Source organism: Paramormyrops kingsleyae, chromosome 25, assembly GCF_048594095.1.
Source record: "Paramormyrops kingsleyae isolate MSU_618 chromosome 25, PKINGS_0.4, whole genome shotgun sequence".
Lineage (NCBI taxonomy): Eukaryota > Metazoa > Chordata > Actinopteri > Osteoglossiformes > Mormyridae > Paramormyrops > Paramormyrops kingsleyae.
In genome coordinates, this window is record NC_132821.1 from 5427391 (window position 1) to 5448691 (window position 21301).

General features: G+C 44.3%; 4 non-coding genes across 4 annotated transcripts; all 4 read left to right on the forward strand.

Moving 5' to 3' along the window:
- Nucleotides 1-12649: 12649 nt before the first annotated feature.
- On the forward strand, nt 12650-12723 carry trnat-agu (transfer RNA threonine (anticodon AGU)). The gene has a single exon. It is a non-coding gene; the product is annotated as a tRNA-Thr (tRNA).
- Nucleotides 12724-13223: 500 nt separating this feature from the next.
- On the forward strand, nt 13224-13297 carry trnat-ugu (transfer RNA threonine (anticodon UGU)). The gene has a single exon. It is a non-coding gene; the product is annotated as a tRNA-Thr (tRNA).
- A 411-nt stretch (nt 13298-13708) lies between these two features.
- trnat-agu (transfer RNA threonine (anticodon AGU)) lies at nt 13709-13782 on the forward strand. Its single transcript has one exon. It is a non-coding gene; the product is annotated as a tRNA-Thr (tRNA).
- Nucleotides 13783-14282: 500 nt separating this feature from the next.
- On the forward strand, nt 14283-14356 carry trnat-cgu (transfer RNA threonine (anticodon CGU)). The gene has a single exon. It is a non-coding gene; the product is annotated as a tRNA-Thr (tRNA).
- The last annotated feature ends 6945 nt before the right edge of the window (nt 14357-21301 follow it).

Consider the following 21301-nt stretch of genomic DNA (forward strand, 5'->3'; position numbering starts at 1 on the left):
ATAGTAGACGTAATAAATATCCCACGCGGCGGTGGAAACAAACGTAAACTACAGACCATGTTAGCTGAAAAGGGGAGCTGAAAAGCTCGGCCTGGAGTTGCAGCAGAAAGCGGGATTCACCCCCGACTACGCAGTCGCTTTGAATGACATTATCAATTTTGAGAAATTCATTGATTGCAAAGCAGTGGTGTATTATCAACAACCTTATTCAAACAATCTCCAAATTTACCAGACACCCACACCTACCGACGGTAGACGGGTGGTGTATTTCTTTTTACACAATCAGCATTTTTACGGCATTAAAAGCGCCAAGGGCTTCTTAGGGGCGAGCTACGTTTGCACAAGCTGTTTCAAAGGGTACGACTCGCCTCACTCTCATCGCTGCAAAAAATTTTGCAGCGTCTGTCAGACTAATTGTAGAGAAGGTGAAATCACACCGGGGATAGTGTGTGAGCGGTGTAATCTCAGATGCTTAAATAACATGTGCTTCGAGCGTCACCGTACGCCGAGGGTCTGCCCCGTTAGGGGTGAGATTGCTAGCCCCTGTGACAAGTTCAAAAAATGCAAAGCTTGCGGGCTCAACTACTACCAAAGTCCCGAGAACCCAAAACCGCACTCGTGTAAAACAGTAAAATGTAATATATGCGACGCTAAGTTGCAGTCAGCAGAATCAGACATATCCACCCCACATCTCTGCTATTTAAATCCAATCGAGAAATCTAACAAAGGGAAATCGGTCGCCCAAAGCGGCGAGGGCAGTAAAAAGCCCCCAAAATATGTGTTTTTTGACTTTGAAACATCCCAGAGCTCGGGTACCCATATCCCCGTTTACGTGTGCGCCATCTCCGATCAGAATGAGACAATGACCGCCGAGGGGCCAGACTGCGCGCCGTCCGCCCTAACGATCTTGAGCCTTAGATATAGCAGTGTAGAGTTGAGGTCCAGATAGAAATTGCCCGACCCCGGTATTAGGAAATCCAAAACATCCTGATAGGTAATGGAATTTAATGGGTTGATTTCTACATAATTGGTCTGATCTATGGATAATTGCGTCATAGGGGCCGCAAACAGGTCCAGCTCAGATTTGGTGCATTCGGCCGAGAGGCGGTGAGCTAGAGCCATTCTTCCTTATGCTCTTTTCTTAAAATATGTCCCCGGGGGGTTTCCTGTTTCTCTTTGAAGGTCGAGACTTGGGAATCCTGACAGCTCTGCTGCTGCGAGGTTTTTTTTTATGACCGTGCTGCCTGGGTAAAGGCGCTGGGGCTCTCTTCCTACCCCTCTGAGATAGCAACAGCAGACCAGAGCCTTCCTGCTTGGGGTCACCGGTGTTTGTAAAACGGCCGCTGATTACAGAGCTGGCGAGATCCGAAGCTATTCCTTTGGCCGCCGATTTCAAATGAGGTTTCGCTAAATCAACTCCACGCTTAAGAAAGGGTAAAACGAATCTAAAAGCCCTACTGAGCATGGAGCCCAACCCACGCCCGTACATCACGGGGCTCCCCGCAAAACCGGGGAGCCCATGTCCCGCCTGACTGGTGTAATACTGAATAAATCTCTGCGAATTGTGGTACGCCATGCTCTCCCACCCCCTCCGCTTTCTCTCTTTTTTTTTTAAACGGGGATCTTTGGCACTGGGCGAAAGTGCAGCTTGACGATCGTTTTTCCGTAGGAGAAATTAATCAGAGTATTCTGATCGTTCTTTATCTCAATATGCAAATTCTGGAGGCTCTGCTTGTTCACCGGTACGTAGTGCAGCTTGTGGAACGGCAAAGTGACTACGTCGCCGAACCCACCGTCTATTTTAACGGTTCTCAGGAGCGGTACTACAAATTCCCCCACGTGCTGTGGATCCACGATGTTACAGTAGACGTACATATTATAGAATCCCGCGTGAATGTCGGACGGGTAGGGTGAGGTTGGCATGGTACCTCCTACGTTATACCAGCCACCGGGCTCAAAGCCCAGCATGTAGGCCAAAGTAGGTTTAAATTTGATCTTGTATTTCTGATTTCCGGTTATATTAACCCTTCGCGTAATCTCGTTGTATGCGAAGAAAACTTCCGTACCTAATTTTTTTAACGAAGCGTTGATTTCTGACACAATCTGTGAAACGGATTCATAATATCCGACTTTAATTTTCCGAGGGAACAGGTAAGGCAAATCCACTAGAGGATCGGCGTCTCTTCTTGCCTGCACCTCCGTATCCCGCAATTCAAAAGTATTTTCGGGGTGTGTAATATTTCGCCACGTGTAACAATACATGATTTCAGCCAGTCCTACTTCGTAAGGCCCCCGTAGCTCTATAGGTCGCGAGAGCATCACGGTGTAATCCGAACTCTGGTTATCGGGGAAGATGGAGAGACAAGAGTTTGACGGTAGCGTGAGGTAAAAAGAGGGGCGATCCTCCATTTTTTCCCCTTTTCTTTTAAAAAATAAAAAATTTAATCCGTATCAAGTCCGACCGCGGTATCCACGAATCAAACCTCGAGGGCCAACCCTGCCAGCGTACTAAAATCCACTTTTTCCCCTTTTCGTCGGTCTTTGAGCCTATAACCTTCTCGACCTTGAACGCGCGTTTCGGAGATATTTTGACTTTCTGCAGCTCAGCTTCATAGAATGTCCCTTTGAGTATTTCACCGCGCACGTCCCTCAATTTATACACCGGCGGGGATCTGGGTACACGTTCGCATATGACAAAGTACTCGTCAGTAAATGTCTGCTCGTACTTTTTGTCAAATATCTGACTGTGCTTGGAGACTCTCACAGTGTCCCCTATGTTAAACTTAAAACGTGGCCGTCTGCTTTTCTTCTTCTTCTTCTTCTTCAGAGGACCGTATAGATTATCAAATACTAGATGAGCATTATCGCTCGTGACCTCGAATGGTTTAATTTTAATAGCGCTATGAAATGACTGGTTGTACCCCTTTATTAGATCGTCCAACACATCCACGTATCGTCGAGTGTTTTTAGCCGTAAAGTACCTGTACATCCTCTCTTTTAACGTTCGGTTAAATCTCTCTACGACTGAAGCTTTAAGTTCACTACCCGTGGTGAAATGGGTGATTTTATGACTTTTTAAAAGTTTCTGAAAAGTCCCATTTAAAAACTCCTTACCGGCATCCGTCTGTAACTTGAGGGGCACACCCCCCTCAGTTAAAATAGAATCAAAGGCCTCCGTTACGACCACCCCCGTCTTGTTTCTTATGGCATGCGCGTAGGCCTTTTTAGAAAAAACATCAATCACCGTAAGGAGGTATTTTAACCCGTCGTTGTACGTGGCCAGCCCTTGCATGTCGCATAAATCGGCCTGCCACTGATACATGGCTCTCGGTACAAACACTCTGTTCCTGGGGAAATTCTTTTTAGCCGGCTTATGTAAAGTATAACTGTCTTGCATAGACAGCCACTCTCTGATATCATCAGAAGCCACTTTTTTCCCAGTATCATCCTCCACGGCTCTCTGCAGTCTGGAGACACCCCCGTATGACCCCGGCTGGCTGGGGTCATAGTACGAACGGCTCAAGACACGAGCTGTAGTCTTGGCAACAGACATGCTTTTCACACAGCGAGAGTGTGGGGGGTGAGAGCAGGGATGCGGCGTTTTATAGCTGTCTGGGGAGGGGGGTGAGTGAACACATTAATGAAATTGTGTGTTTTTTCCCCATATGTGTAGAGTTTTAGCTGTGGTGAATGTTTAAGATCCATTGGATCTTAAGTCCAACGCCTTAACCACTCGGCCACCCTGCTGAACATGCTAAATATACATTTTGTCTATTTAAAAAGACTATTGCATTGTTGTTCAACTCAATTTTATTGCAAGGGCATACATTTTAGTGAAAGATACATTTTCAAAATGCTGGTATACATTTTCTTTGTGAAAGATATAGTTTAAAAACGCTAATACAAGGGTACACATTTTGTGAAAAATATAGTTTTAAAAATGCTATTACAAGGGTACACATTTAGTGAAAGATATAGTTTTAAAAACGTTATTACAAGGGCATACAATTAGTTACAGCCGTGACAGTTGTTGAGGTAGAGTTTGTGAAAGATATAGTTTAAAAACATTATTACAAGGGCACACAATTACAGGTAGTTACAGCCGTGACAGTTGTTGAGGTAGATTAGCGATGTCACATGCAGTAAGGTCCGTATAGAGGCCTTTTCAGCGATGCATGTATGCAGAGTAGAAAGCATCTGATTAACATCGAAAGGCTGCTTATTATGAAATTTAAAGGCAACTACATCTACGATTAAAGCATAAAATATAAAAATGTGATTACAGTCAAATTCATCGTCGGGAATACAAGATAGACACGCGTGTATGAGACTTTCTGACGATTGTCCTTCTCTCTCTGCCATCGGCTGAGTAAGTAAAACTATTCCCCGCTGATAATGTTCTCCGACTTGAGCAATCTCAAATATCAGTCTATGAAAGCAGCAACAAGTATAATCATCCCGACAATCGCTTTTCTTTTTATCGATAGCATGCAACAACAGTGGGCTAACTTTTTCTAAAAAAACATTTAACATAAACCGCCGTAAAACGCTGCCGATACCGTTCCCCATTACAAATTGCGTTTTGTTTTAGTCTTGGGCCTCCCAACGACTCAGAAACTCTTCTTCCAGGATCTGCTTAAGCGCGGGGTTCTGTTCAAACAGATCCTGTTCCAGGCGAGTGATTTCCAGCATTCCGTCACGGGCCTCGCGTAGATCATACAGGATAGCTTCCACGGTCCCCTCCAACCTGCCGATGGAAGCTTGGATGCCCAGGGTCGTCAGAACGTGAATCAAGGCGGGTGTCAGCCGGTCGGTCCACAGGTCACTCAGCACAGAGTCAAAGTGTATGTAAAAGTAATTCCTGCCGGCGGGAAACAGGCAAGGGTGCTGTCTTTGACTGGGGTGATCCACCTCGCAGCCGTAGCAGTTTTTCTGCTGATGCTTCCTGATGACTGAGGCTAAAAGGCCCACTATCATGGCTTTTATGCAGCTGAGCATCCCTATGCACAAAGCCGGTCTGGAGAGAAGCGTGCAGATCTCAGGGGTCGGAGGGACCTCTCCAGGAACAGAGGCCGGTGTCGGTGGAGGGGTCGGAGGGAGCTCTCCGGCATCAGAGGCCTGTGATGCTGCTGGTGAAGGGGGTGAAAAGGCCTCATTCTCCCCGCTTTCGTCGTCGTCGTCGGAGAACACTTTGTCGCTGTAATTTGCTGCTGCTGCCATGATGATGATGATGATGTTTGTGAAAGGGGGTTGTAAAGGTGTCCAGTTATATACAAGCGGAGGGTGAGGGGAGGGGGGTGATCCTTAGGGCGTAGGTTTTTGCATCTCCTTACGTACCCGACTCTCCTTGAACAGCGCTTGGAAGTAATCGCTCTTTTCTTCAATCAGCCGCATCCAAATCATGAACGGAATTCTCATTCCACAACAGTTGCATTTAGGCAGCTACCATATATTCAGCATTCTCTTGTCCAGCTCCCCGGTCGCGTCCCACTTCATAAAGGTGCTCCGTTGTTTACCAGTGTCAGCATCTCTATAGTGCATCTCCATTCTAGCGGTCTCTGTCTCAAAGTCGGGGTCGGTGCTCTCCTTCATCAACGGGATAACGACAGTCTTCAAGTTTCCCCATTCCATTTCAGAAAAACATGCCAGATGCGGGTCATCTTTCCCCGGGTCTGCGGCATCTCCGGTGACCTGAAAGATGCGTAGTTCCTCCGCAACATTGTCAAAGAGGCAGACCACTTTATCCCCGTTGGGCAGCTCCCAGGTAACTCTCAGGTCTCCAGACGGCTGCATCAAAAGTACCCGTCTACGCCTCGTAGGAGTCTTCTTCTTGGGAGTCCCCGGAGGCTGCATAACAGCCTCCTCCTGCTCCTGCTGAATCTTAGGTGGTGTTGAGGCTGAATCGTTCATTTCCATAGTGCCAGACATGTCTGTGTTTCTTAAAAAATTAGTGCGCCTTTGTCATGCTGTAACACCGCGAGATTTCGACGAGAACCACGGCAGTATTGAACATGGCGGCGCGAAGCTGATTACAAACATTTCACTCAACGGTTCTTTCTTCGCCAGCTCATCTAGACAGCTTTAAAGGTAATAAAAACATAGTTTGGTTGTATCGATAAGAACTTTAGCACCCTGGAGCACAGTGAAGACCTGAACAATTTAGAAAAGTTTATTGACGAGTGTTTCGAGCGGATTACAATGGGGAAAACAGACAAGACATCGACTCCCTCCAGCAGTAAAAGCACCTTGTCCGTCAAGAGAAGTCGCCCCGAAGATTCCCCAGAAGCGGCTTCTCCAAGAACCAACGACATGACGGACATTTTGGAGTCGATAGATAAAAAACTATCTAGCTTAGACGCGCGTCTGTCGCTAATGGAAATTCTCCACAAAGAGTTTCAGGCTTTGCGCGAGTCAGTGGAGTTCAGCCAGCATCAGGTGGAAACACTCGCTGCGGAAAATGCGACTCTCAGGGAATCGGTTAAAACCCTCACAGATGGAATGACACATCTTGCAGAAGAAAATAAAAAAATAAAAGAAACTGTCATTGACCTCCAGGCCCGCAGTATGAGAGACAACTTAGTATTTTCAGGTATCCCGGAGAAAGCAGACGAAGACCCAGAAACAACGGTAAAAGAGTTCATTCAAACTCACCTAAAACTTCCGGAGGACACAGTGAAAACCATCAACTTCCATCGCGTACACCGTCTAGGTGGGAGGCGACCCGACGGTCGCAGACCCAGACCAATCGTGGCCAAATTCGAGCACTTTAAACAGAAAGAACTGGTAAAAAGCCGCGGTCGGGAATTGAAAGGAACGGACTTCAGCATCAACGATCAGTTTCCAAAGGAGATCTTGGAGAGAAGAAAGATCCTGTTCCCGATACGAAAAAAGTTCATCGAAGGAGGCTCCCGTGCTGTCATCGCGGTCGACAAGCTGTACGTTGGAGGACGGCTCTATCGCGACCAGAATTCCACTCCCTGGCTGTTCTGAATCTGCAACAGGTGATCTGTATCCACACCAACCTCTTTTCTTTATTCCTTCCTTTTTACTCACTTTCTCATCAGCACAATGGTATTACAGATATGTCTACATAGGATAATTTTTGCCGGTTTAATTAGCGAAAGGTATCGTCGTTATCTCTATGCTTTTTTATTATTTTTGTTTTTTTTTTCTCTTTTTTTTCTATGTTGATTGTTGTTATTCTGGAATGTTTCTTGGGTACCTGCACTGTTTTAGTTCACGTAAATCTCTTCCCATGTCTTTTCTCTTCTTTTTCTGTTATCTATCTATTATCTCAAATTTTGCCATTTGCTTAATACACAGCATTATTACTGACACAATGTTTACTCAGTACCAATACACACACACAAACATACAACCCAGATATATACATGTCCATCACAGACACATAGGACAGATACAACCATACAGGTCATGCACAATATACACACACGCACACACCTTTAGCGAATATCAAACAACTTAAGTTAATATAAACATGACCACACTGAAATTTGTCACATGGAATGTACGTGGAATTGGTTCCAGGGAAAAGAGGATAAAAATTGCAAATCGGTTAAGAGATCTGCAGGCAGACATTGTCCTCCTTCAGGAGACTCATATGGCCAAAACATCTGAACATATACATACCTTCCCACAGTACCCTCACATGTACTCAGCCTGCTACAATTCAAAACAAAGAGGCGTAACCCTATTGATTAAAAAAAGTATAAACTTCACTGTTAACAATACTATAACAGATACAGAAGGTAGATTTATTATACTTAATTTAACTATTCAAAATATGGATTTCTGCATTGCTAGTGTTTATGGACCAAATGTTGATGACCCCTCCTTTTTTCATACTTTCTTCACTTCACTTTCTGTTCATTCGGACTCCACACTTATAATAGGAGGAGACTTCAACTTGGTATTGAACCCAGAGATAGACAAGCTCAGCACGGCCATGAGCCAACGGAACTGGCAGTCTGCAGATACTCTTAGACAATACATGAATGATTTTGGTCTTTGCGATGCCTGGCGGTCACATCATCCCACTTCCAGGGATTACACCTTCTTCTCACCAGTACACCACTCACACTCTCGCTTAGATTACTTCCTAATTAGCAGCTCAATGATGAGGAACATCACAGAAACCCAGATACACCCCATCGTTATCAGTGATCACGCACCGGTGTCTCTCTTGCTAGCAAAGGAAAGAGTCACACCACCAAGTAGGAACTGGAGATTCAACACATCCTTACTTAAAGAACAAGAGTTTATTAATTATTTCAAAAATGAGTGGGCAACATATTTGCATAACAATGACCTACCAGAAGTCTCACCATGTATTCTCTGGGAAGCAGGAAAGGCAGTAATGAGAGGAAAAATAATATCTTACTGTACACATAGAAAAAATAAAGAAAAAACATATGTAGCAGAATTAGAACAGAAGATTAAATCGCTAGAAACAGCGTATGCTTCCTCGCCGCAAGAGCATATACTTACCAACCTGAGAAAACTAAAATTAGAATTTAATGATTTAAATGATAAGAAGACACAATTTCTGGTAAACAGATTGCGTTTGGAAAACTTTGAACAAGGCAATAAATCTGGGAAATTCCTTGCTAATCAGTTAAAACTCAATAAAGAAAAAACAACAATCTCTTCTATTAAAGACTCGACCGGGAATGTAACTCATGATCCCGAACAAATTAATAAATCATTTAAAGAATTTTATAAAGCTTTATACTCATCACAGAATAATCCATCTGATGATGACATCAACAATTTTCTTAGCAATATAAATCTGCCAAAACTAAATGATGAACAAATTAGGGTTCTAGACTCTACTCTATCAATATCTGAATTCAATGCAGCCATACAATTTCTGCCAAATAATAAAGCTCCAGGTCCAGATGGTTTCCCAGCAGAATTCTACAAGGTATTTTGGCCAGCGCTAGCACCTGTTTTTATCAGAATGGTTACTCAAATTCAGAACGATCGGTCGCTGTCTTCAAACATGAACTCTGCCAACATCAGCCTGCTTCTAAAGCCTGGTAAAGACCCAACACTAACATCCAGCTACCGTCCAATCTCACTGATAAACGTAGATCTTAAAATAATTTGCAAAGCTCTTGCCAAAAGATTAGAAAAAGTTACGCCATTCCTTATACATCCCGACCAAACAGGTTTTATCAAGGGTAGACACTCAGCCAATAATACACGTAGATTAATAAATGTTATAGACTACTGCTCCATTAACAAATTAGAAACCACAGTTATCTCTCTAGACGCGGAGAAAGCATTTGACAGAGTCAACTGGAAATTTCTATTTGCAGTTCTACACAAATTTGGATTTGGGTCATCCTTCATAAACTGGATTAAAACACTATACTGCTACCCAAATGCATGTGTTAGGACAAACAAATTCATTTCCCAAAGCTTCCGTTTGCAGAGGGGCACCAGGCAGGGCTGCCCACTCTCTCCCTCGCTTTTTGTTATCTTCATTGAGCCACTAGCAGCAGCAATTAGACAAAATGTAGATATTAAAGGAATTCAAACAGAAAAAACAGACCATAAGATAAGCCTTTATGCAGATGACGTTTTACTTTTTCTTAGGAATTCATCAACCTCTCTTCTGAAGACAATATCACTTATAGATCAGTTCTCATCTATATCAGACTACTCCGTCAACTGGAGCAAATCAACAGTTTTGCCTTTTAATTGCAGTTTCCAAAACACAACTACTACCCCTTTACAGTCAGGCAACCTTAGATACTTAGGCATAAATTTTTCCACCAGGCTTTCAGATCTAGTACAGATGAATCATATTCCTTTGCTAAAAAAGGTGGAAGAGGATCTTCTGCGGTGGAAATCTCTACCTATATCTCTTATTGGAAGAGTTGCCACCATTGAAATGATGGTCCTGCCTAAAATCAATTACTTGTTCTCAATGATCCCTAATAAACCCACTATGGCTTGGTTTAAATCACTAGACTCAAGCATCTCGTCATTTTTATGGAAGAACAAACCGTCACGAATAAGCTTAAAAACTCTGCAAAAAGCCAAAGGTAATGGTGGTCTAGAACTACCAAGTTTCTATCACTACTTCTTAGCCAACAGACTGCAGTATATATCAAATTGGATGAAATCAAGCCCGGTAGATAGTCCATGGCTGGACTTAGAACAAGCAATCTGTGGCGAAGTAAAATTGTCTGATTTGCCTTTTATAAGTCCTACCATTAAGCGTTGTAAATGTTTTAAGAGCCTTAGTATTAACACCTCATTAATAGCCTGGTGGGAATTTTTAAAAATTACAAGGTCTCCACTTATCCCTTGTGAATTGACACCCATTTGGAACAATCCAGATATTTGCCGAAAAAAGATAACATTGAACTTTCCCTCATGGCATGATAAAGGGATTAGAAATCTTGAACATGTTATTCAAAACAGGAAATTTATTTCGTTTGACGAAGTAGTCTCAAAATACGGAATTAGCAACAGTAAATTTCTTGAGTACCAGCAACTGAAGTCCATTATTCAGGCTAGGTTCAGTCTTAAAAAGTTTAATCGGGAATTACCTCCATGTGTGCTAGAATTTTTAAATCTTTCTAGCCCCAAATTACTGTCAAAAATGTATAAGTTATTGTCAAAAATGGATGACTCAATCTCCCTTCCAATCTCAAAATGGGAGCAAGATCTATCCATCGATTCAGATCAAAACTTTTGGAAAAAAATATGTTTAAACACCTTCAAAATGACTAAAAACCCGAACTTACAGCTTATACAATACAAAACTCTGCATAGAAGTCATTATACAGGACAAAGGATGTTCCAAATGGGCCTTATCCACTCAAACCTATGCACCCACTGCTCAGGTGACTTTGTGGAGAACTACATGCATGCCATATGGTACTGCACCCCAGTTCAGAAGTTCTGGCAAAGGATTTGTGAGGATCTATCAATTTGGTTTAATTGCTATATCCCAACCTCACCTACATTGTGCATTTTAGGTGATGCAAGTATATTAGATATGGAAGAAAATAAAGCGCACATGATCCTTACTGCCTTAGGCATTGCAAAGAAAACTATCTTCATGAACTGGAAATCAAAAAATAATTTATGTATTACTCAGTATAGAAATTTAATTCTAGACCACATAAGTCTAGAGAGAATGTCTAATTCCCTCCAAAAAAATCAATTGGGCAGATTGGATCCTCTCTGGTCCATTCTGGCCAATTCCATTATGTAGGGGGGGTGGTCGGCTGTGGTCTCGTCCCCTCGGGGTTCTGGCGGGTGGCGGGGTTGGGCCCCCGGGCTATGGGCGACTGGTGGCCTCTTGGAGCTGGGGGGGCTGTGGCTGAAAAAAAAAAAAAAAAAAAAAAAAAAAAAATTAGTGTTGGCCCTACAGCGCAAAGCTCCCTATATTCTCCACGGCCTGATGGTGGGGGGCGTGGCACGCATGGTAAGGCCTTGATGATACTGGGTGGGGGTACTTGTGTCTACCAAAGGAGGGAAACCCTGCTCAAGGTAATAAAAATTTCAGCGGTTGCTTACTTTTTAGGATTTATTTAAGGAAAAATATACGGCCTGTCAAGTTTTATCTGTTGTCTATTTCGATGTACGTTTTAACTGCGCAGACGGTATGGGGGGAGTCGGGGGGAAAAGACAAAATTTACTGAAATACAAAATGTCAAACTTGATGTGTGGCGGGGAGACGGGGGAAAAGACAAAATTTCAAACAAAATTTACTGAAATACAAAATGTCAAACTTGATGTGTGGCCCAAATTACAGTTTGACCGGGATTTGACCTATCGGGATGTACATAGGTTGCATGAGGAAAAACACAAGGCCAAACTGCTACTGCTGCAGGGGGGTGTCGGCTTTCACGCACACACACACACACACAGACGGTCAAACTACTGCTAAGCGTTCATTGGAGGAGGATAGCGTCAGACCCAGACCCTCCTCTCATTCTTAGCTCCAACTTGTTCATTCTCACAGGGTTTCTTTCAGTCTCGCGCAGCACAACTCTCAGCTCTCCGGCATCGCTCTCTCCGAGTCCTTTGCGGATTATCCAAAGCCACGGGACCTTACCACGGTACCACACCAGACACAGCATCGCTCTCTCCGAGCCCTTTTCTACAGATTCTCCAAAGCCACGGACCTTACCACGGTACAGCGTACGCTCACACTCCATCAGGTAACCCACCCCACTCAGACCCAGTGTTTGGGACCTTAACGCACCAACCCCCCCCTGCTCAGTCCCCTGCTCGGCACCCGGTGGATGCAGACAAAACACCACACTCATAAGCACTCTACTCAATATAAAATAATAATAATACTTAAATAATAATAAATAATTAAATAATAATAAATAATTAAATAATAATAATTATAATAAATAAATAAACTATATACAAATAAACCCCTATCCCAACGCTCAACTCCCTCAACTGGCTCACAGCCAAAAAAAATTGCCACCTTATGACGTCACCTGGCTTGCAGCCCGGACCTGTCACTTTTTGATTTATTTGACCTTTGTGACCTTTGACCCAACCTGTCATTTTGACATAAGCGGCATTCTTCATCTCTCTCGTAACTGACAGACAAGGGTAGTGGTGGTCCTACTTTTTCCTATCTCTTGGCGCTGTGGCTTAGTTGGTTAAAGTGCCTGTCTAGTAAACAGGAGATCCTGGGTTCAAATCCCAGCAGTGCCTTGCGTTTCACTGTAGGGAATGAGATGCTGTGTGGTTTCTGCAATTTTTCCACTGAAGGCAGTCATTGTGGGAAGAAGCTGTCAGAAGCAAATCATTTGCTCCAGGTGAGGCTTTAGTTCAGAATCTCCGCATGGCTGAACCAGTCACTGCCATTTGCATAGCAGACGCTGACTGATTACAGTACAGGATTCTATGACTCAAGGCGTGTGAGTACACTATGTCAGTGTTTTCTCGAAAAATGTTGTCCACACAATAGTCTTGGGCCCATACCTTACTTTCCTTAAGTAGTAGACCACTGAAATCTGGCTGAAATTTCAGCAGATTCTCATTATCTCAATTGCCACCATCATGATCCACTGAGTGAAGAAGCAGGGGAGTCTTGACTGACTGACATAATGAAGAGTGTACAATCGGCTTGAATCTAAAAATTTTATGCTGTCAGGCTACTAGTTGTAGTACTTGGACAATCCCTGAAGTAAGAGGTGCAATTCTTACCAGGGGGTGCTGTGGCTTAGTTGGTTAAAGCACCTGTCTTGTAAACAGGAGATCCTGGGTCCGAATCCCAGCAACACCTTGTTAATGCTGATGAATCTTTTGCCAAGAATAACCTTCATGTCTGCTGGAGGCATGGTAAGTGTAGACCTTGTATGTTAAGAGCAAAAGTGTCAGCTAGGCACTCGCACAACGTGTCTTTGCTCCTGCCATGGAGGCATTACAATAGTTCTGCTCGAGAAAATAGTTCACTACTGAAGAGTTTGCTAGAAGCCACACAGCTACCTTCTTCGTTGGGCAGTGAACATGACAGAGGTGAACAGCAGTGGCCTGGAGAAGGATAGTTATGGAGAAGAAAGAATTTGAAGCGGTTGTGTAGAGGAAGTGTTGACCAATTTCAACGGTTGGCAAGGATCATAGCCACGATCATGTAATTGTGAAATACGTAACTGACAGACAAGGGTAGTGGTGGTCCCACTTTTTCCTGTCTCTTGGTGCTGTGGCTTAGTTGGTTATAGTGCCTGTCTAGTAAACAGGAGATCCTGGGTTCAAATCCCAGCAGTGCCTTGAATTTCACTGTAGGAAATGAAATGCTGCGAGCTTCTTGCCTTTTTTCCACTGAAGGCCGTCATTGTGGGAAGAAACTGTCAGAAGCAAATCATTTGCTCCAGGTGAGGCTTGAGTTCAGAATCTCAGCATGGCCCAACCAGACGCTGCCATGTGCATAGCAGACGCTGACTGATTACAGTACAGGAGCCTCTGACTCAAGGTGTGTTAGAACACTATGTCAGTGTTTTCTCGAAAAATGTTGTCCACACAAAAATCTTGGGCCCATACCTTACTTTCCTTAAGTAGTAGACTACTGAGATCTGGTTGAAGTTTCAGCAGATTCTCATTATCTCAATTGCCACCATTACGATCTACTAATTGAAGAGGCAGGGGAGTCTTGACTGACTCAAATAATGAAGAGTGTACAATTGGCTTGGTTCTAAACATTTTCTGCTGTCAGGCTACTAACTTTAGTAGTTTGATAATCCCTGAAATGTGAGTTGCAACTTTTAATAGTGGGTGCTGTGGCTTAGTGGTTTAAAGCGCCTGTCTCGTAAACAGGAGATCCTGGGTCCAAATCCCAACAGCACCTTGTTAATGTTGATGAATCTTTTGCCAAGAACAACCGTCATGTCTGCTGGAGGCATGGTAAGTGTAGACCTTGTATGTTAAGAGCAAAAGTGTCAGCTAGGCACTCGCACAACATGTATTTGCTCACGCCATGGAGGCATTACAATAGTGCTGCTCGAGAAAATAGTTCAATACTGAAGTGTTTGCTAGAAGCCACACAGCTACCTTCTTCATTGGGCAGTGAACATGACAGAGGTGAACAGCAGTGGCCAGGAGAAAGAAAGTTATGGAGAAAAATGAATTTGAAGCGGTTGTGTAGAGGACGTGTTGACCAATTTCAACGGCTGGCAAGGATCATAGCCACGGTCTTGGAGTTGTAAAATACGTAACTGACAGACAAGGGTATTGGTGGTCCCACTTTTTCCTGTCTCTTGGCGCTGTGGCTTAGTTGGTTAAAGTGCCTGTCTAGTAAACAGGAGATCCAGGGTTTAAATCCCAGCAGTGCCTTGAGTTTCACTGTAGGGAATGAGATGCTGTGAGGTTTCTGCACTTTTTCCACTGAAGGCAGTCATTGTGGGAAGAAGCTGTCAGAAGCAAATCATTTGCTCCAGGTGAGGCTTTAGTTCAGAATCTCAGCATGGCCCAACCAGACGCTGCCATGTGCATAGCAGACGCTGACTGATTACAGTACAGGAGTCTATGACTCAAGGCGTGTGAGTACACTATGTCAGTGTTTTCTCGAAAAATGTTGTCCACACAATAGTCTTGGGCCCATACCTTACTTTCCTTAAGTAGTAGATCACTGAAATCTGGCTGAAGTTTCAGTAGATTCTCATTATCTCAATTGCCACCATCACGATCCACTGAGTGAAGAAGCAGGGGAGTCTTGACTGACTGACATAATGAAGAGTGTACAATCGGCTTGAATCTAAAAATTTTTTGCTGTCAGGCTACTAGTTGTAGTACTTGGACAATCCCTAGAGAGGTTAGGTGGTACCTTGGGCGGGGCCTATTTTGTGGGAGGAGCTTAAAGCTCTGTCCCATCTGTGACGTCATAAGCGGGAGGTGGGCGTATCCTCTGTTCTGATTGGTCGGGGGGAGGGGGTTTTGGCCAAATGGTATACATGCTTATGCCACGTGTTGCCGATAGGGGGTCGTATGGTTTGGGGGGTTGTTAAACTTTAATACAATAAAATACATTACATGTATTTTATTAATGTGTTATTTTTAACAACGTTTTTAAGGAATAATAAAACATATAGCAGGATGAACGTAAGCTAGGGCAAAACTTTAGTGATACATTTAAAAGAAAGAAAAGTAGGCATATTTTAAACAAGTAGAGACATGCCCCAAGCGAAACACCGTATTTTTAAACAAACGACACGTCCCAAACTTTTAACTTTTAAACAAGCCCAAAAGAGCAAATGCGAAACAAGCACAAGCATTTTAAAACCCATTACATTTAACCAACGTATTTAAAGAAGAACAAGAAAACCTTTTAGCGATGTTTACCATTGTTAGGTTGAATAAAACATTTAACCAGCAAACATCTTGCCCCGTGTGCGGCCGGCCAGTTCAAACTTCTGCGTCAAATGGCCGATCGCTGGGGGGAAGGGGAGGGGCATAAACACACGTTCAAAATGGCGGCGGTTGAACCAATGGACGTACGTCCACGTGGGTTCGAACCCCACCGAGGTAAACCCTTTTCTGGGCTCTCTCTCTCTCGCTCTTCACGTAGAGACACTTAAATAGCAGCATCGCTGTCAAATCGGTGGCAAAAATGGCGACCGAAGGACAAATTGTTTCCGATATCATACAGACAGAGCTTGCAATGACTTTGACGACGACACCTACCCGTAACTTGGTACTGCTAAACCCGACTTGGGCTCCACGCAAGCCGTCGAGACAGCGCAAGCACGGAGCACTGAGCAGCATATTCTCGCATAAAGAATGTATCTGTATAAAACTAGAGAAAAAATTTTGAACAAAGTGTGGGCGGCCCACTTCTGGTGATGACGACCAATGAGATGAGAGAAGACTATGTTGAAAACGTATTAAAACCCCGCCATCCTGTGAGCAAGCACTCACGACGAGACACATCTCCCAGCTAGCAATGGTGAGCGAACTGACATCTCCTGAAGCCGCCCTACTGGAGCCTGCACCGCCTTCTGGCCTGCGCCAGGGTGGCACCGCCACGAACCTTCAGCGTAGCCCATCATTTTTACGCCCGATAACTTTTGGGCTACGACTGGACACCCCGCCAGAGTTTTCTCAACAAGTCCGCGCTCAGCTTTCTTCTGATGCCACACTACCGGCGATGGCATCAGGTTTTGGGCTGCGACTGGAGGCCCCGCCACCGCTTCCTCAGATCTTGCAGCAGTGGCCCCTGCCGCCACCACCGCCTTCTAGCCCGACCTGGGCTGTGTGGCCGGGAGCACAACAGCACCCTCCGCAGGAGACCTCCAACCTAAAGGACACATCGAGGCCCCCTTTGCCGACGATGGATGAGCTCAGCGCTCGTTTTGCGGGACTGTCATTATCTGAGGATGCTGTGGATGGGAGCATCACCGATGCTGCTATGAAGATAATCAAAGGGTCACTGGCCTGTATTCTGGATCTGATCATCGAAGATGACTTGAAGGCGAACTGTATCGGCTGTTCTGTGAATCACCCGAGCCAGCGGAGGCACACGTGCCTCTATGAACCTGAAGCGTTTTATTTCTGTAACAATTTTGAAAAGCTGATGAAAAAACTGTATAGACCATGGTTTAAACATATTATAACAAAAGCGGTGGCCATGTTTCACCCTCACCCCCCACCTGTCAAAGTCCAAGGTGCAGTCGAGGCAGTAATTTCTGAACTTAAAACCGAAATTAATGTACGGGAAAAATTACGCAAGCTGAAACGCGATGTTGAAGGGAAAGATTATGAGTGTGCTGTAGATGGGGCAATTAGCGATTTCTGTGATATGCACAAGTTCGAGCAGACTCTGGCCGGTGTGTAAACGTCTGTCAAAATGTGATTGGATGGCAATTTTTACATGCTTTTCTAAATAAAATGAGTTGAGTCATGAAAACATTGTGTCATTATTGATAGAGGTTCAAGATGGATAACAAGCACTTGAAACGTGTCTATTATACGCCATCAAACCCTGGTTCATTTGGTGGTGTCGATAGATTATACAGGTCACAGATAAATGACCAAAGTGGACATACTGTGGATAAGAAGCAAGTTGCGACATGGCTGTCTGGTGAAGATGCGTACACATTACATAAACCGATCAGATTTAACTTTAAAAGGGATAAAGTCTTTGTGACTAATATCGATTCGCAATGGCAAGCTGACTTGGTGGATATGTCGGCTTACGCGGACCAGAATGATGATTTTAAATACCTGTTGACGTGTATAGATATTCTATCAAAATACGCATGGGTGCGCTGCCTTAAAAGCAAGACAGGTGCAGAGGTAAAGAAAGTGTTTGAAAACATTCTCTCTGAAGGCCGGATACCCAAAAAGCTACAAACCGATCGAGGGACAGAGTTTTTTAACACATCGTTTCATAAGCTTACGGAGAAACACGGGATAATACATTTTGCAACCGGTAATGATGTTAAGGCATCCATAGTAGAAAGATTTAACCGCACTTTAAAGACACGAATGTGGCGTTATTTTACGGCTTTGTCAGGGTCAGCCCCCCGCTGTGGTCCTTCCGTTCCCCTTCCCCGTTTGACCAGCAGGTGGTGTTGGTCATCCCGTTCATACGTCAGTCCTTGTTTCTCCCCTGTCACTCGTCTGGTCTCGTGGCTCAATGTATTAAGCATGTGCTGTCTGTTTGCCCCTCGGTCCTAAGTTCCCTCTTGTTGTGAGTTCGAATCCCGCCTCCTCTGTTTTTGTATTTTGCTCCCTGGTTTTTTCCTTTGTGCTTGTTAAACCCTGGTGTCTGATTTAGTAATTGGTTTTGGTTTTGTTTCTTGTTCCCCTGCCTTATGTTATTACCTATGTACCTTCCGTGTGTTGTTATATGCTTCCTTGGTTAGTGTTTAGTTTCCCTGATGGTTAGTGTCTGAGTTAATTGGTTTCACCTGTGTCCTGTTTCCCTAGTCTTTGTTAATCAGCCTCACCTGCCCTGTGTTAGTCATTACCCCATAGTATATTAGTTCCTGCCTGTGTTCTGTTCCCCGCTGGTTCATTGCGTCGCGTCTTGTCTCTGATGGCTATGTCTATGGTTGTTGTAGGTTGATGGTTTTTGATATGGTCAGTGTTCTGCGTGCATTCAGTTTTTGTTATTTAGTCTTGATTAATCCCCTTTCTGTTTTTGACCCCTTGTGGTCTTTTTGGTTTAGTTGTGTTTATAGTGTTTTCAGTTTTGTTTAATAAACCCCTTTTTGTTTGCTGGAGCCGCAAGTGGGTCGTCCGCCCCTTCTTTGTGTACCATGCCTCGTTCCCGTTCCCGTGCCGTCCGGATCCATGACAGGCTTATAATACAAGAAGGTATGTGGACATTGTACAAGATCTGGCGAGTGCTTACAATAACACCTGCCATAGCACCATTAAAATGAAGCCGGTTGAGGTGAATGCGGAGAATGCTGGACAGGTTTTCAACAACATATATGGCGTGACGCCTGGTGCAGCTGAAAAGCGTCGTTATAAGTTTGGTCAGGGTGTCGAAAGCACGGGGGAAATTTACCAAAGGATATGAGCAAACTTTTACGGACGAGTATTTCACAGTCACCGAACGTCTGCCTACATCACCACCGGTGTACAGGATAAAAGATTATGATGAGGAGATTATAGACGGCACATTTTATGCAGAAGAGCTACAAAAGATCAGAATAGACAAAGACAAAAACTTCAAAGTTGAGAAAATCGTCGCGGAAAAAACGCAGAGGGGCAAAAAAATGTTTTTAGTGAAATGGCTGGGGTGGCCCGACAAATTTAACAGCTGGGTCCCCGCTAGCCAAGTAGTCGACATATAACTGGGGTGGCACGTGCCTGTGGCGTGCATTAACATCAAAAGCAGTCATGGAGGAGGAAAGCGGTTTTTATGTTACGCTCCCAAGCAACGCATCTATGGATGTTTTCCCACACAATGCCATATCAAGCTACACGACAAAACTAGCCAAGCCGATCGATCTGAACGGTAAATGGGAAGTATGATTAGCGGAAATCCACTACCCGCGAACGTGGGATACGTTGGTGGAAGAAGACACATTATTTTACGTGGCCGGAGGGGCGTCAATACCACCAATCCTGTAATACAAGCTAAAAGCGGGGCATTACAGAGATACTAAAAACCTAATCGGTGAAGTTAACGATGCTCTAGGAATGTCAAAACTAAAACTTGACTATGGAGCGATAAAAAACAAAGTGTATATGGTTGGACCACCACACATGGCTTTAAAAACGAAAGGTAACCTTGCAAGGATGCTGGGTTTTGTTCCTGATGTATTTCAAAAGATCGGTGATAGATCAGCGGCTCCGAATCCAGCAGACATATGCGCCGGATTTTACACAATTTACGTATATTCAGACATTGTCGAGCACCAAAGAGTGGGTGACAGTTTCGTGCCTCTATTACGGGGGGTACATATTACGGGGACTCACAACTCGATGGTCACAATATCGTACGACAGGATCCATTACGTGTCGCTCTGCAAGAATCACATTGATAATATAGTCATCGAGTTAAAGTCTGACCAGAACAAGGCGATACCCTTCCGGTACGGAAAAACGATCGTGAAGCTGCATTTCAGGCCGGTTAAGCACTACCCCCAATAATGTACAGCGCTGACGGTTTTTCAGATCCACATAGATATGTGGAATACTACAGAAACCAAGCTGGTAACGGACTCCCCGGATACAACGGAGCACCCGTCATGTACGGAGGGGGTCGGGGGGGCCTTTTTCGAGGGCTCCTGAGAATGGCCGTACCATTTCTGAAAAGGACTTTCAATATGGCGAAGCCGCATTTAAAATCGGCGGCGCAAAATATTGCAAAGGATGTAATTTCCGGTGCGATTACGGGGCAATTAACAACACGACAGCAAGAGGGCTCTGGGCTCGTGGTGTTGGCACGTGGTAAGCGTCAAAGACCCCCCGGGGCTCGAATTACAGCGTCTAAAAAACGCAAGGTGCCGACCAAGAGAAGCTCAGTAGGCAAAAAGAAGCGAGAGAAGAAGAAGGTGTCTACAAAAGTACAGAGAAGAAGATACATTTTCTAAAACTATGGCCCTCATACACAGCCTGTCAGAGGAGTGCATGAAATCAGAATTGGATATTTTTGCAGTGCCATACACACAACATACACTGCACCTGCGGTGCCGAATCACAAAAGCTAATGGGACAAACATTGACCCAGCCGCGAAGGTGGGGGTCATAAATTACCCTATCGCCTCAATTTTCTCACAGGTGGACGTATCCTTGGGTGACAGGCTAGTAAGCCAGTCTAGCAATACGTACCCTTACAGAGCCATGATAGAGTGCCTGCTTAATTACAGCGCCGGAACGCTATCCAGGCAGTTTACCTGCGGGCTGTTTTATAAAGACAGTTCTGGTGCAATGGAAGATACAGACCCTGATGGCGATAACAAGGGCTTAGAGAAAAGAGCAGCATTTTCAGCAAGAAGCGGCGTTTTCGATTTGATTGGCCCCCTACACTCTGACATATTTTTTCAAGAGAGGTTAATGCTAAATGGGGTCGATGTCAAAATTAAAATGGTTCGAAACAAAGATGAGTTTTGCCTCATGAGCGGAGATGCTGAACAGTACTCGCTCAAAATCGTATCGGCTTCCCTGTTTGTTAAGAAAGTTTCTGTTTCGACGGCTGTCAAACTGGGGCACGCCAGCGCCTTGCTGTCAGCCAATGCGAAATACCCGATCGAGAGAGTCTGCATGAAAACATTCAGCGTTGCTGCAGGCAGCCGGGTCTGCGCGCAAGAAAATCTGTTTCTAGGCCAGTTGCCTAAAA